We start from the raw sequence: 16,189 nt of genomic DNA, 5'->3' as shown, positions 1-16,189 counted from the left end.
TGGCCTCACTGGGGGTGGGAGTGGCGGGGGCCGCAGCTTGACCTCCTCGGCGGCCGCACGGACCCTGGACTCACCTCCCTGCGCGGTAGGCCTCCGCGGACGCCACAGTCTGCGTTCCGTTCTCCAGCTCCAGGCGCCTCTCCTGCTCCTCCTCTGGCTCAGCACGACGGGGTCGCGTGGTGTGTCTCCCAGTCTTTCCAAGCGGTACCGTTGTTTCGCCGCCTTTCGCTCGTGGTAAGGCTTCCGAGGACGCCGGCCGAGGAGAGGGGCACCCGCTCGCCCAGGTGTCCGCCTCTCGCTCTCAATTCGCACCGCGGCCCAGCCACACACTCAGCCAAATCTCCAGCAGTTCGGGGGTGGGTCTTCACAGCGTTAGGATAGGGCAAGCGGGAGGCGGTCTCCGCTGGTCCGTCCGGGTCTCAGAGTCTCTTCGTCCGGGAGCTCCAGTCCCCCTCCCCCATCAGCGCCACGGGCGCCGCCATCTTGTGGGGCCGAGGGGCGCCTCTTCGCCGGTCCCGTTCTTAGGCTTGCCCGGCTCGGTTTTTCTTGGGAGCAGGTTCCGGGTAGGGGGGAGAGGCTCCCCTTTCCAGATATGTTGTTTTTGGGCGCTTATGGGGTAGTTAGATCGGCGCAATTTCACCCGTACCAGGATCGCGGGCAGGAGCTTCTCGAGCACACGTCTTCACGGCATGCTCGCTGGCCACGCCCCATACCTCGTGGATTGTAGCCGCTTATATAGCTGTGAGCGTGGGCACGCCCACTAGGCCTGGCTTGCCTGCCACTCCCTAGTGAGTCAGCACGTGCAAGGCAACCCAGTAAATGGCAGCCCCACCCAAGAGTACACGTGGGGCTGCTTTAAATGATGAAAGTGCCCATGTTAAATGCACCTTGCACCCGGAATGAGGTGCTATGCTTATAATAAAAGCATTTTGTCCCCAATAAAGTTTTCTTGTTGTCTGTTATTTATGAGCCTGGCGCCAAAGGCGCCAGGACTGTTTCCATCCGGGCCCTGTGTGTTCTTGGCCTGATGACCATGACAGCTAATGAGAATGTTGGGATTTTCTTAAGTTTTACTACTTTACTGAAAAATGGAAAGTAGATGGACTCTAAAAATAGAAGTAAAAAAATAAGCTTATAAACTGTGAAATGTGGTGCTTTTTTGTGTTAAAACTTTTTTCTGCAGGAAGAGGTTAGGAAGTAGGGTGTGTGAGGGGAAATAAGAGAAGGGACACCAACCAGAGATATAGAAGGGCAGGTGGATAAGGGAAGATGATGGGCGTGTGTCTTGTCTATTATCCTGCTCAAGATATTAGACAAGATAGCCTACCAACAAATCCAAAAATTCCTTGAAATAAACCATCTCTTCGGTATTCGGCAATCAGGCTTCAGACCCCAACACGGGACAGAAACAGCCCTTATCGACCTGAAGGCTCAAATTGACACTCTTAGAGACAATTGGAAAACTGCGTTATTGCTTCTCCTTGACCTCTCCGCGGTATTTGATCTAGTTGATCATAAAATCTTATGCAATCACCTGGACTCAGCTGCCCACTTTTCCCATGAAGCCATCGGCTGGATCGAGTCATTCCTCAGAAACAGATCCATGCGTATCGTCTCCACCACAGCTGCCGCTGACCCCATCCCCATTACATGCAGAGTCCCCCAGGGTTCATGCATCTCCCCTACACTGTACAACGTGTTCACAAAGCCCTTGTTTGATGATCTAGATGGTCTGGGTATCACGTACACTAATTATGCCGATGATACCCAGATCCTCATCCCGTTGATGGGAGATTACAACCATGATTTGGCCTTGGTGAACAAGGTGTACCTCATCATCCAGGCATGGATGGCTTCCCACAGTCTATGCCTGAATGATGACAAGACTGAACTCATCATACTTGGCTCCACTGCAAACCTAACCAAATTGGACCACAACTACACCAGTTTCATTATAGACGGGGACCCGATCAGAGTAGGTAAGGAAGTGAAAACCTTAGGGATTTATATTGACTCCTCCCTCACCTTCCACAAATAGGATAGCACCATAGCATCCTCCACGGCCTACACATGTAAGCTTATAAGGGCAGCCAAATCCTTATCCACCCAGAGCTGCATTACATTAGCCAGAGCCCTTGTACTATCTAAACTGGACTATTGCAACGCCCTCTACGTAGGAGCTAGCAAACAGGTTACTAACAAAATACAGACGCTACAAAACAACGCTCTCAGAGCAGCGCTCAGCATCCCCAAGAGAGAACACACCTCTACTTTAGGAGAGCCCATAACTGGCTTAACACCACAGACAAAATCCTGCTCAAAGTAGCTTCACTAACACACAAATGCCTCAACAACGCTGCCCCCGCTACTTAGTCGATAGAATAAGCAAACACACTTCCATTAGACCCACCAGAACTTCCAACGCCAATCTACTCACAGTCCCCAGGTTCAAACGCACCAAAATGGGTCGCAACAGTTTCCAGGTGAAAGCAGCCCAACATTGGAACTCCCTACCACCCTCTCTAAGGACACCCCAAACCTACACACACTTTAGACGCATATATTGGATAAAGAGCAATGACCGCTAAGACCATCCAACCCACCACTGCTACCCAATATGTAAATATGTATATGTGTAAATTTGCAAACTCTTGCCTTCATCATGACTACTGTAACCTTCTTTGATCTCATTGTAATTACTGTATTGCATTGTAATGTGTAACCAAGCTGTGAATAAGCTTGTTGCTCCTGCGCCCTCATACCCTTGGGTCTGGTGCGCAATACAAATGAATAAACAAAACGTACTAAACTCATGCTACTTCATTACAGCCTCGAAAGCACTTCGAAACTGCCCCCCCGCACAGGGGTGTATTGCAGTAACTACATAGTACTGTTGTCTTGGCAAGACATGGATCTATTGCTTCTTTCATGGCTTACACAATAGCTGGTGGAATGTTATGCCCCACACGAGTAGCCTGTGTCGTGGTAGTGTGGGTTGAGGAAGATGAGGTAGTGGAAAACAGCCTACTAATTACTGAGAAAGAAGAACAAGTTACTCTCTTACCTGGTAACGTTCTTTCGATGGGATGGTCCGATGACGTATTCCATATCTATGACAGTAATCACCACAGCTGTGCTTCTTCGCAAAATGTTTCTGCGTCCTGCATCGATGACGTTGATACGCCGTCCTCGAGGGCCTCCGTCGAGCTGATGTCACCGGATGTTAGAAGTAGGACGCATGACGCCTGTAGCCTCAACTGTAGTTTTTTCCCCAGAACGTGTGGCACCAAACCACTGCCAGTATGACCACACAAAGCCTTGCGGAAACGTAAGCTGCAATCGCATACGAAATTCTGTAGCGGGGCAGGTAGGGAGGGAGCGATATGGAATACGTCGTCGGACCATCCCATCGAAAGAACATTACCAGGTAAGAGAGTAACTTGTTCTTCGAGGGGATTGGGTCCTCCGACGTATTCCATATCTATGACAGACTCCCAAAGCAGTACCAACGTATGGAGGAGGGAAAAAGAATTTAGAAATTTAGAATGCCCAATCAAATTGCAGAGTAAAGGACCGGCTTGCCAAAGGCCAGATCCTGCCCATGGATAGAATCTAGGGAGTAGTGTTGTACAAAAGTATGGACCGAAGCCCACGTGGCTGCTTCACAGATGTTACGAATAGGAACACCCCTCTGCAGGGCAGTAGAGGCAGCCATACCCCTAGTAGAATGGGCCCGTAAGCCTACCGGAGGGTCCTTACCTGCCAGGTGGTAACATTCAGAAATTGCCAAGATAATCCATCTAGACAAAGTCTGCTTAGTCACAGCTTGTCCCAAACGCCTTCCAGCGTAACCAATAAAGAGCTGATCGTCCACTCTGACCCGGGACATGCGTGAAATGTAGAAACTTAAAGCTCTCCTAGGATCCAACCTATGGAGCCTCTCATCTTCCTTAACAGGATGTGGAGGAGGCTAAAATGCCAGAAGAACAACCTTCTGGCTTAAATGAAATTCCGACACCACCTTCGGAAGAAAGGAAGGACGAACTCTAAGGACAACCCTGTCCATATGAAACACAGTGAAGGGTGGCTTAACTGAAAGTTCCTGCAACTCACTCACTCTGCGAGCGGAAGTGACTGCAACTAAAAACATAGTTTTAAGGGTTACCAGCCTCAAAGGACAAGAATGTAAAGGCTCAAACGGAGCACCCATAAGAAATTTCAGAACAAGGTTCAAATCCTAACGAGGCATCTGGAAAGGTGACGGCGGAAACATATTAGTGAGTCCTTTGAGAAACTGAGAAATTAAAGGAATTTTGAAATAGGAACACTCCTCAGACGAGCACTTAAATATAGACAGCGCTGCCAGGTAACCTTTAACAGTACCCACTTGCAGGCCCCTGTGGGCCAACGAAAGCAAAAAAGACAGAACCACAGGAATGTCACATGAAAAACGATCCACATTCTGAACCCTGCACCAGTCGCAGAACTTTCTCCAATGGCAACGGTACAGGGACTTAGTCGCCGGCCAACTGGCCGAAAGCAACACCTCCATCACGTCTTCAGGGAGGTCCCGATCCTTGTACCTCAACCTTTCAGAAGCCAAGCGTTAAGGTTGAGGGACCTGACCTCTGGATGGAGAACCTGACCCCCCTCCCGTGAGAGCAGATGATCTCGGTAGGGAAGATGACGTGGAGGGCAGATGGACAAGTCGAGAAGGTCCGGGTACCACGTACTCCGGGCCCATGCCGGAGCAATGAGGATCATCCGGGAACCGAACCTCTGTAGCCGCCGCAGCACTTGCGGGATGATGGGGACTGGAGGAAAACGCATACTACAGTGGGAAGGACCACCCCACCACGAACGTGTCTCCTAAGGCTCCTTTTGGAGGAAATTCCCATGAGCAGAACCTTTCGCACTTCCGGTTGACACTGGAAGCGAAAAGATCCACTTGAGGGGTCCCCCAAATGGCGAAGTTCTCCAGGAGAATCTCCTGAGCCAGCTCCCACTCGTGAGAGATCACGATCTGCCTGCTCAGAGCGTCCGCCGTCTCGTTTTCGTCTCCGGCCAGATGAACTGCCGAGATCGAAACTTCCTGCTGGATGGCCCAGAACCCAAGCTGCATCGCCTCCCTGCACAGAGGAAGTGACCCTGCCCCCCCTTTTTGTTGAGGTAGTGCATGGCCACTGTGTTGTCCGTCAGAATCAGGCCATTCTTCCCTCGCACAGTCGGCAGAAAAGCTTTCAGGGCAAGCCTGATGGGCCGCAGCTCCAACAGATTGATATGGAGTCTGGACTCCGACGGAGACCAACGACCGCTGACTGTCAACTTGTTGGCATGAGCTCCCCATCCCGTGAGGGATGCCTCCGTCACGATCGTCACCTCTGGCCAGGGCAGCCAAAATGGAGCCCCCCTCATCAGATTGCCTTCGACGGCCCACCACAGAAGGTCCCGAGCGACCGAGGGTGGCACCTGGACGGGGTCCGACATCCTGCTGGAGGACTGTGACCACTGCAGTTTGAGGGTCCATTGCAGAGATCTCATCCGCAACCTGGCCTCTGGCTCCAGAAGAATGCAGGATGCCATGAGGCCGAGACAACCTCGAAAACTTGTGCATCATCTGCTGAATGTGAAGAGCCCTCACCTGGGGAGGGAAACACTGCCCCAGGGATGTGTCAAGCACTGCTCAGATGTACTGGAGCCGCTGTGTTGGCATCAAGTGGGACTTCTTTAAGTTGAGGGAGAAGCCCAGCTTGTGAAGGGAGTGGCAGGTGACGGACATATGATCCAGGACCTGCTCGGGTGAGCGCGTCCTGATCAACCAATCGTCCAAGTAGGGATAAACGTGAATCCCCCCTTTCCTGAGATACGCTGCCACCACCACCATGAGCTTGGTGAAGACCCTCGGGGCGGAGGTCAATCCGAACGGCAGGACAGGAAACTGAAAGTGCGAGTCACCAACCGTGAACCTCAGGTATTTCTTGTGCTTTGGATGGATCGGCACATGAAAATAAACGTCCTTGAGGTCGAGAGACACCAACCAGTCTTGAGGTTGAAGGGCCTGGAGGACTTGAGAAAGAGTAACCATCTTAAACTTGTCCTTCCTGAGGAGTTTGTTCAAACCGCGCAAGTCCATGATGGGTCTCAATCCCCCGTCTTTCTTCGAAATCAAAAATTAAGGGGAATACCATCCCTTGTTCCTCTCCGTTATAGGCACCAGTTCTATAGTGCCTTTCTCCAGCAGGGATTGAATTTCCTGCGCAAGGAGCGGATCCGGACTCTTCAAAGAGAGATTCCCTGGTGGATTGTCGTGAGGCCTCTGCCGGAAAGGAAGACAGTAGCCGTGGGCTATAATCTCCAGAACCCACAAATCCGAAGTAATGGCACGCCACTCTACCAGAGGCTGCGCCAGCCTTCCCCCAACCGGCGAACCATGGGACATGGCCTCATGACTGAGCTGAAGTGGCTGCAGCAGTGCCTGAGGGCAAAGAGGCAACTGCCCGAGCGGCCTTGGCACCTCGAGTACCCTGTTTTCCACCACTGGCACTCCTACGGTGGCCCCTTTGACTAGCAGCTCCTCTCGATTTACTAAAGGACGAGTAATATCGAAAGAAACCTCCCATCCATTGTTGTCCCCTAGGACGAAAAGGCAGAGGTTGGCGAACTACAGCGCCCAACGACTTCGCTGGAGCTTTGGAGGTCTGCAACCTCTCAAGGCTCTCGTCAGCCTTGCTGCCAAAAAGATGTTCACCATCAGAGGGCATGTTGAGGAGCCGAGCTTGCACATCAGGAGCAAACCCCGACTTCCACAACCACGCAAACCTGCGTGTTACGGTGCTCGCCGCCATGGACCGGCTGACGCAATCAACCATGTCCAGACCCGACTGAACGGACTCACACCTGGCGTCCTTGCCATCCTGCAGGATAGCAAGAAAACCATCCCGGTCCTCGCTGTCATGACCGCAGCCTCTGAGGAGTCAGGTTTAGCCCAACTGCCTCGGAAGCTGGGTCACAACTTCATTTCCAGGCACCCATCGGCTCCCATAGGGGCCTTATGGACCTTGTCCTGGCGCCAGTGGCGCCAGGCTCATAAGGGGACCCAGTCCCGGCACAGGATGTGCCGGGCTCATGATGTAAGGAATGGTGCTTGGGTGGACCTACCTGCTGCAGACCATGCTGCTCACTCACCTGCAGGATGAAATCCTCATCCATCCATGGCTGGAACTACTTTACCTTCTGGGTGAGCCAGCACCACTCCCTGGGACTGGATACTGGAACTATTCTGGAAGCTGGGACTTCTTACCTGGGCGAGGCTGCCGTGGAAGGAGACACCTAAGCACTCCAGTAAGCTATTTAAACCACGCCCGATCAGAGCAACGTGCTTCGCGTTATTCTGCAATAGCAGCAGGACGCTCACCGTGTCAGCTCCAGAGAATCTTCAACTTCTGCATCTGGGGAAGAGAAATCCGCAATCTTACCTTCTGAAATACCATCTTTGTCTTCAGCAGCATCTGAAAAGGGAAAAGAACACCAGGTTAGCACGAGATAAAAACCAGCGCAGCACTTACCCAGTCCATCGGTGCATCTCAAGCCACGGGCTGCAGCTTTCCATTTTTCCGGCACCCTGTGGAAGCAAAGACATTGGTTAGTAAACCTCCGTGAAACTTTCCTTACCTGCGCTGCATTCTTCTCGCCTCCGCCGACGCTGCTACTCGCATCTGCAAAACAAAAGGACATCATTAAGAAATACAAAACTCCATCTATAAGCACGTGTTTTGGGCAGCGCTCATCTTTCTCACTCCTCGGCGCATTCCTCGACATCCATTTTTCTACCCAGCTGCTTCTGCGACCTGAAAAAGGAAAAGAGACATTAAGAAGTGCTGTTAACTTCGAATTGACATTTTCTACTTACTTTCCTGCAATACCTTCGCCATTCCAGCGCTCTCCGGACCTCCATATTCAAGCAACCGCCGTTCGTGCTGCTAACAACGGCCTAGCTCCAAATCTTCATCCTCTGCAACCAAGAGGCTGGACAATTAACCAGTGAAGTAACTGGCTTCGGCGCCCCTGCACAGACGCAGGATGGAGAGCTCCGCTTTCACCTACATAAGGTGAGCACATTTAGCCTACGAACTACTTGGGAGTACCAGGAAGGGGAGGCAGCTTACCCAGTCAGGCTTATATATCCATATTAACCCCTTGCTCTCATAATTGCAGACACCTCACCCTTCAGATCAAGATCTCAGTGAGGAAAGGGCCTTTCCAAGGTGGCATTCGAGGCCTGCGCGTGACCCTAGAAGACTCCGAGAACCCCCAGCCCAGACCTGCGCCTTCGAGGGATTCAGGTGAGCGTTACAGAATGCGAAGCCTACCGCAATTTTCCCACCCAGGCGCAATGGAAACCTCGGACACAGATCAATTGGCTCAATTGCTTGGGGAACTTAGGGCAGAAGTACACGCATCTCGCCAAGAAAAAAACTCTTTACGAAGGGAGTTGATCATTGCCAAGGAACGGACGGATGATCTGGCCAGACAGTTGCTACAGGCTCAAGCGGGACAGACGCCACTGCCTACCTATGGAGGGGGCGGCACTCCTACAACCTCAAGTAATCCGGTGCAAATTAATCTGCCAGGGAATGTGCCTTTGGCCCCGCCCGAACGTTTTTCCGGTGATCCAAAGCGATATGCAGTATTCATCAATCAATGCCGCTTGCACTTTCTGTGTAGACCCGCCGCATTCCCAACGGACCAAGCCAAGGTAGCGTTTGTACTTTCCTATCTTAGCGGTAGTGCTGCAGATTGGTCCATTCCTCTCGTCACACAGGATGACCCGCTCCTCTATAACTTTCAAGACTTTCAGACCAGTATGGAAAAGTTGTTCGCAAGACATTCACAGGGGCAGGCCTTGGACAATGAACTCCTGTCACTCAGACAAGGTAATCAGGATCTCCTGGCTTACATAGCGTCCTTTAATAGACTGGTGGTTGAGACCAGGTGGCCTGAAGATAAGAGAATCACGCTCTTCTACAGAGGTCTACGTGGGGAACTTAAAGACGTTTTAGCACAGGTGGTTAATCCGCCGCAAGACTGTTCAGATTATATCGACCTAGTCCAATTAGATCATCGGCTACAGAACAGGAAGACCGATCGATCCAGATTTGAAACCCGGGTACTTTCAAGACCTCAGAGCTCCGCTAAAGGGAATGACTCCGTGGAACCAATGCAAATAGGAGTAGTAAAAGGACCATTAACTCAGAAAGAACGGGAAAGAAGAAGGCAATTACAGCTGTGCCTATACTGTGGGAATTCTGGACATTTCCTCCGTGATTGCTCAGTGAAATCGGTCAAGAAGACCGTAGGAGTTTCTGATAAAAATGCTGAGAAACCGGAATCGGGAAACGACCTCGCCCGACAAGCGTAGAGGTCCGCTTGCCGAGCGTTAAAACCAGTTCCTTGACCTCGCATTTGGTAATGCCTATGGTCCTCATAAGTCCCAATAGACCAGATCGCATGCATGCTATCAAAGTATACATTGATAGCGGAGTAATCGGTAATTATGTGGACCAAGACTTGGCTACCAGGATGGATCTTCCCCTACGTCCCAAGATGGTAAAGGACGTAATCACTACAGTGGATGGTACTGAAATAGCTTCCGGACCAGTTTCTCATACCACCATGGAGGTAACGTTGTTATGTCAAGACGGACATCAGGAGAAGATCGTGTTTGATGTAATCAAGGCCCCGCAGTTTCAGGTGATTCTGGGAATGCCTTGGTTGGAAAAGCACAATCCTCAGATAGACTGGCGAGCCAAGGTAATTCGGTTTCCAGAATGCGCTTCAACCTGTTATCCTCAGCCCGAAATCAAGCTAGCAGCCATCACTTCCGAGGACCCGCGATTACCTCTGGAATACCAAGAGTTCAGCGACGTCTTTCAGAAAGATCAAGCCAACACCCTGCCTCCGCATCGGTCATACGACTGCCAGATAGACCTAATACCTGGGTCCACCCCTCCGTGAAGTAGAATATATGCCCTCACTGAACCAGAAAACCTCCATCTCAGGTAATACTTGGACCAGTACTTGGCTAACGGATTCATCCGCCCCTCGAAATCCCCGGCTTCCTCAGCTTTGTTCTTCGTCCCGAAAAAGGAAGGTGACCTAAGAACTTGTATCGATTATCGCGCCCTGAACCAGATTACAGTCAAAAACCGATACCCGTTGCCCTTGATTCCTGAATTATTGGACCAGGTAAAAGGCGCCTGCATATACACAAAGTTAGACCTCAGAGGAGCTTACCATTTGGTACGCATTAAGGAGGGCGACGAATGGAAGACGGCCTTTCGCACTAAATATGGATTATTTGAGTATCAAGTAATGCCCTTCGGACTATGTAACGCACCGGCCGCTTTCCAGTTTTTCATGAATGATGTCCTCAGAGAACTTATTGATGTGTGCGTAGTCGTTTATATAGACGACATCCTGGTATACTCAGCCTCAGAAACTGATCATCGTAGACACGTCACAGCGGTTTTACAGAGACTTCGCCAACACCGCTTGTTTGCTAAACTGGAGAAGTGCACCTTTCACGCAAAGGAAGTGGAATTTTTAGGGTTCATCTTATCACCCAACGGAGTTCACATGGACTCAAGAAAAGTGGATGCTATCACCAAATGGCCTTCCCCAACTTCCGTGAAAGGTGTACAGAGCATGCTGGGCTTCGCTAATTTTTACCGAAGGTTCATTCCTGAATTCTCTCGGGTAGTCCAACCTATCACGGCTCTTCTGAAAAAGAATAAAAAATTCGAGTGGACTCCAGAAGCCGAACAAGCCTTCCAAGAATTAAAAGCCAAATTTATCTCTGCTCCAGTCTTAAGGCATCCCCGTCCAGAACTTCCCTACATCGTCGAGACAGACGCTTCCAGTCTTGCAATGGGGGCAGTGCTGTCACAAAGAGACCCCGAAACACACCAGTTACACCCTGTAGCCTTTTGGTCTCGCAAATTTTCGGCTCCTGAGATCAACTACACAATTACAGACACAGAACTCTTGGCAATTAAGTCCGCCTTTAAGGCCTGGCAGCATTATCTTTTGGGAGCCCGGCACATAGTAACTGTAATCACGGATCACCGTAACCTCCAGTACCTGAAGTCAGCTAAAGCTCAATCTTCGAGGCAACTACGCTGGGCTTTATTCTTCGCAGAATTCGATTTTGTAATCACATATCGACCAGGCGTTAGGAACGGAAAAGCAGACGCCCTTTCCCGGATAGGGGTAGACGAACTTACAGCTAATCCGGAGCCGGTGCCAATAATTCCTGAACAAAAGATACTAGGAGCAATCAACACACTATCCCTCGAAGAGATTAAAGCAAGGGTCAATCAACTCATAACTCCCGAAGATTCATCGAATTGGCAATTGAAAGGAAAGGATTTTACAATAGATCAGAACCTATTGTATTTCCAAGGAAGACTATTCTTACCCTGCGCCGACTTACAAAAACAGGTCATCATTGCTACCATGATTCTCTAATGGAAGGACATCCTGGAGTTGCCAAAACCTCAGAGAAAATTAAAAGGCATTTTTGGTGGCCATCTTGGAGGAAAGATGTTAAAAAGTTTGTGGCTTCTTGTGGTATCTGCGCACAAAACAAGAGTCAGAAGGAAAAACCAGCAGGATTACTACGTCCAATAGACATTCCACCAGGCCCTTGGCACACGCTCTCGATGGATTTTATCACGGATTTACCCCCTTGCTCCGGATACAACACAATTCTAGTGATCGTGGACCTTTTTTCAAAAATGGCTCATTTTATCCCACTGAAGGGTTTACCTACAGCTTCCATTCTAGCCCGAGAATTTCTTGAAAACATTGTCCGGTTGCACGGTTTCCCTTCAGTACTAATCTCTGACCGAGGGAGCCAATTTATTTCCCATTTTTGGCTGAGTTGTTGTCGTTTAGCACAAATTGATGTACGACTTTCCACCAGCCATCACCCTCAAACCGACGGGCAGACCGAGAGAACTAACCAAACTTTAGAACAATATCTGCGCTGCATGTTGCATCAATCCGAGGGTACTTGGAAGGATGTCCTTTGGATTGCTGAATACGCTTACAATAATTCAATCCATTCTGGGACGGGAAAAACCCCTTTTTTCCTGCTGTATGGAAGTCATCCTCGAACCTCAAATCTGGACCCACCTCAAGCTCTCGGAACACCTGCTGTTGACCATCTGCATTTGACGATAACCCAAGCATTTAAAGAAGCCACAGCTCATCTTCAACGAGCTAAAGAATCATACAAAAAAGGAGCAGACCAACATCGAAAAGAGGCTCCTCAATATCAAAAAGGAGATCAAGTCTGGCTGTCCACTAAACATTTATCTTTAAAAGGGCCACGCACCTTCAACCCAAGATATTTAGGACCCTACTCGATCACGGCCGTGATTAACCCAGTGGCTGTCAAACTAGAATTACCTACTCGAATGAAGATACATCCTGTCTTCCATGTTTCTCTCCTGAAACCTGTGCAACCCGGAACCCGTTTGACTAAACCTCCTGAGCCAATCCAAGTTGACGGAGAATCCGAATTTGAAATTCGAGACATCTTGGACTCCAAAATTTCCAAATCAAAACTATACTACCTGATTGATTGGAAGGGATATGGACCCCAGGAGAGATCTTGGGAACCCTCAGAATATGTACATGCACCTCGTCTAGTCCGAAAATTTCATCGGGCTTTTCCCAACAAGCCAAAACCCCCGGAAAAGACAAGCTTGAGAGGGGCCTTGAGGGGGGGTGCTGTCATGACCGCAGCCTCCGAGGAGTCAGGTTTAGCCCAACTGCCTCGGAAGCTGGGTCACAACTTCATTTCCAGGCACCCATCGGCTCCCATAGGGGCCTTATGGACCTTGTCCTGGCGCCAGTGGCGCCAGGCTCATAAGGGGACCCAGTCCCGGCACAGGATGTGCCGGGCTCATGATGTAAGGAATGGTGCTTGGGTGGACCTACCTGCTGCAGACCATGCTGCTCACTCACCTGCAGGATGAAATCCTCATCCATCCATGGCTGGAACTACTTTACCTTCTGGGTGTGGCCAGCACCACTCCCTGGGACTGGATACTGGAACTATTCTGGAAGCTGGGACTTCTTACCTGGGCGAGGCTGCTGTGGAAGGAGACACCTAAGCACTCCAGTAAGCTATTTAAACCACGCCCGATCAGAGCAACGTGCTTCGCGTTATCCTGCAATAGCAGCAGGACGCTCACCGTGTCAGCTCCAGAGAATCTTCAACTTCTGCATCTGGGGAAGAGAAATCCGCAATCTTACCTTCTGAAATACCATCTTCGTCTTCAGCAGCATCTGAAAAGGGAAAAGAACACCAGGTTAGCACGAGATAAAAACCAGCGCAGCACTTACCCAGTCCATCGGTGCATCTCAAGCCACGGGCTGCAGCTTTCCATTTTTCCGGCACCCTGTGGAAGCAAAGACATTGGTTAGTAAACCTCCGTGAAACTTTCCTTACCTGCGCTGCATTCTTCTCGCCTCCGCCGACGCTGCTACTCGCATCTGCAAAACAAAAGGACATCATTAAGAAATACAAAACTCCATCTATACGCACGTGTTTTGGGCAGCGCTCATCTTTCTCACTCCTCGGCGCATTCCTCGACATCCATTTTTCTACCCAGCTGCTTCTGCGACCTGAAAAAGGAAAAGAGACATTAAGAAGTGCTGTTAACTTCGAATTGACATTTTCTACTTACTTTCCTGCAATACCTTCGCCATTCCAGCGCTCTCCGGACCTCCATATTCAAGCAACCGCCGTTCGTGCTGCTAACAACGGCCTAGCTCCAAATCTTCATCCTCTGCAACCAAGAGGCTGGACAATTAACCAGTGAAGTAACTGGCTTCGGCGCCCCTGCACAGACGCAGGATGGAGAGCTCCGCTTTCACCTACATAAGGTGAGCACATTTAGCCTACGAACTACTTGGGAGTACCAGGAAGGGGAGGCAGCTTACCCAGTCAGGCTTATATATCCATATTAACCCCTTGCTCTCATAATTGCAGACACCTCACCCTTCAGATCAAGATCTCAGTGAGGAAAGGGCCTTTCCAGGGTGGCATTCGAGGCCTGCGCGTGACCCTAGAAGACTCCGAGAACCCCCAGCCCAGACCTGCGCCTCCGAGGGATTCAGGTGAGCGTTACACTCCCCTTCGGGAATATGATCATCCGCTAAGGAGATACAGTTCCACAGAGTGTGCGGGAAACGAGACAAGGCACAAATGGAGTTGGCAGCCTGAAGCGCCATACCCCCAGAAGAAAACGCCTTCTTCGCCCAGGCGTCAAAACGTTTGTCGTTCCTATCAGGAGGGATGTTAGGGTATGACGCCTGCTTTGCGGGGGCCATAGCCACCTGCACCACCAAACTCTCTGGAGTGGGGTGCGTGGTCAAGTAGCAGGGGTCGCACTGGCTGGGCGATATTTCTTTGGCAAGGACTTGCTCACTGCCGGGAGACTCACCGGAGAAGTCCAAGCCGCAGCCATCCTTCTCTGCAAGGCCATTTGGAATGGCAGTACTGGGTCAGTTGGTGGACCTTGGTCGAGGATATCAGTCAGATCATCCTGCTGAAAATCCCCAGGGGCGGCAGACCACCCTAGGTAATCCATGACCCTCGACATCAGGCACCGGTAAGAGGTGTCAGCATGCTGCCAGGCTCAGGCCTACCAAACCTCACCTCCAGAGAGGTGTCCAGCCCACTGGCGTCGAGCAACGACTGGCACAGGTCCTCAAGTTGGCTATGACCAGAAAGGAGGCCATCAGTAACCTCTGCAGGAACCTCACCTTCCTCAGACCCCTCAGAAATATAATCCAAAGGCTGGAAAAGGAACAAAGACATGTTTAGCCTTGGCCAGAGCCTTTCTGGGGGTTCCACCGTGCCACGTGGTACCCCCGACAAAGCTGCCTCGAAAGGCGTCGATGGAATCGGCGTCGAGCACGGCGCCAACAGCTTCGGCGGCGTCAACACAGGCCTCGAGGGCGGGGACCTGGAACGGGCATGCCTAGAGCAACCATCCTTGTCCAACCGGGACCTCGAAGGCACCCGGTGGTCGCGACGACTGTTCAAGCCCGAAGGCGGATGAGCGGTGTCTCTAGTACGGCCACGGCCGGCGTCCTCAGACTTGAAAAATCGCCAACATCTCCTTTCGGAAGGAATCCCATTCCTCAGGAGGGGAATGCTTGTTGGGACAAACAACCCGCCGATGGGCAGAGTCCTCGGACGAGGGCGGGGAAGGTGACCTGTGATAGCGCTTCCTGGAGTGCCTCGAAGAGGCAGAGGAATGGTGGGACCGACTCCCAGACCGAGAACCCCCGGACTCACCACGACGATGTGGAGAGTCACCCCCCGAATCATCCATCGACAGACCAGTGGAACGCGACTTCCGGGGCTTGGCCACCTTACCGACCGACAGCTTCTTCTTATGCTCCAGCAAGGCCTTCGATGTGAGCGATTGGCAGTCGACACAGTCATCCGTATCATGGGCCTCCCGGAGGCACCAGAGGCAAGCGTTGTGCGTATCCGTCAGCGACATCTTGTAGCCGCACACCCGACACTTCTTAAACCCAGACCGCAGGGTTGAAGAAGCTGAAGACATCATACAATGAAGAAACAGGTTCGAAGAACCGAAAGAACAGGATTCAGTAGAATCGAGGCGCGCTGAGATCTCTGAAGCGAACACGTTCACAGAAAAAACGGAACTGAGGCTACGGGTGTCGTGAGTCCTACTTATAACATCCGGTGACGTCGGCTCGACGTAGGCCCTCGAGGACGGGGTATCAACGTCATTGACGCAGACTCCGAAAGATTTTCCGAAGCAGCACAGCTGTGGTGATTACTGTCATACATATGGAATACGTCGGAGGACCCAATCCCCTCAAACTAGCTTTTCTCAGAGCATCACAGTGGTTTGATTTAGTGTGGCAGCGCATAGAGGTGGTCCCGAAGAAGTACTTCCCAGGTTGTTCGTGACTGAGTATAGCTTTGCAATCAGTGTATTTATTTCACTTTGGTAGCTTGAGCCTTTTGTACATCACCAACAGTGGTAAAGAACTGCCACACCCATGATTTTTTCTGGGCACTAGAGGTAGGTGTTTCCTCTACTTGGTCTTCTCGGTGGTCTTTGATTTGTGCATG

This window comes from Ambystoma mexicanum, chromosome 13 (genome assembly GCF_040938575.1).
Source record: "Ambystoma mexicanum isolate Mex_15411 chromosome 13, UKY_AmexF1_1, whole genome shotgun sequence".
NCBI classification, from domain to species: Eukaryota; Metazoa; Chordata; class Amphibia; order Caudata; family Ambystomatidae; genus Ambystoma; species Ambystoma mexicanum.
This window is presented reverse-complemented; position numbering follows the sequence as displayed.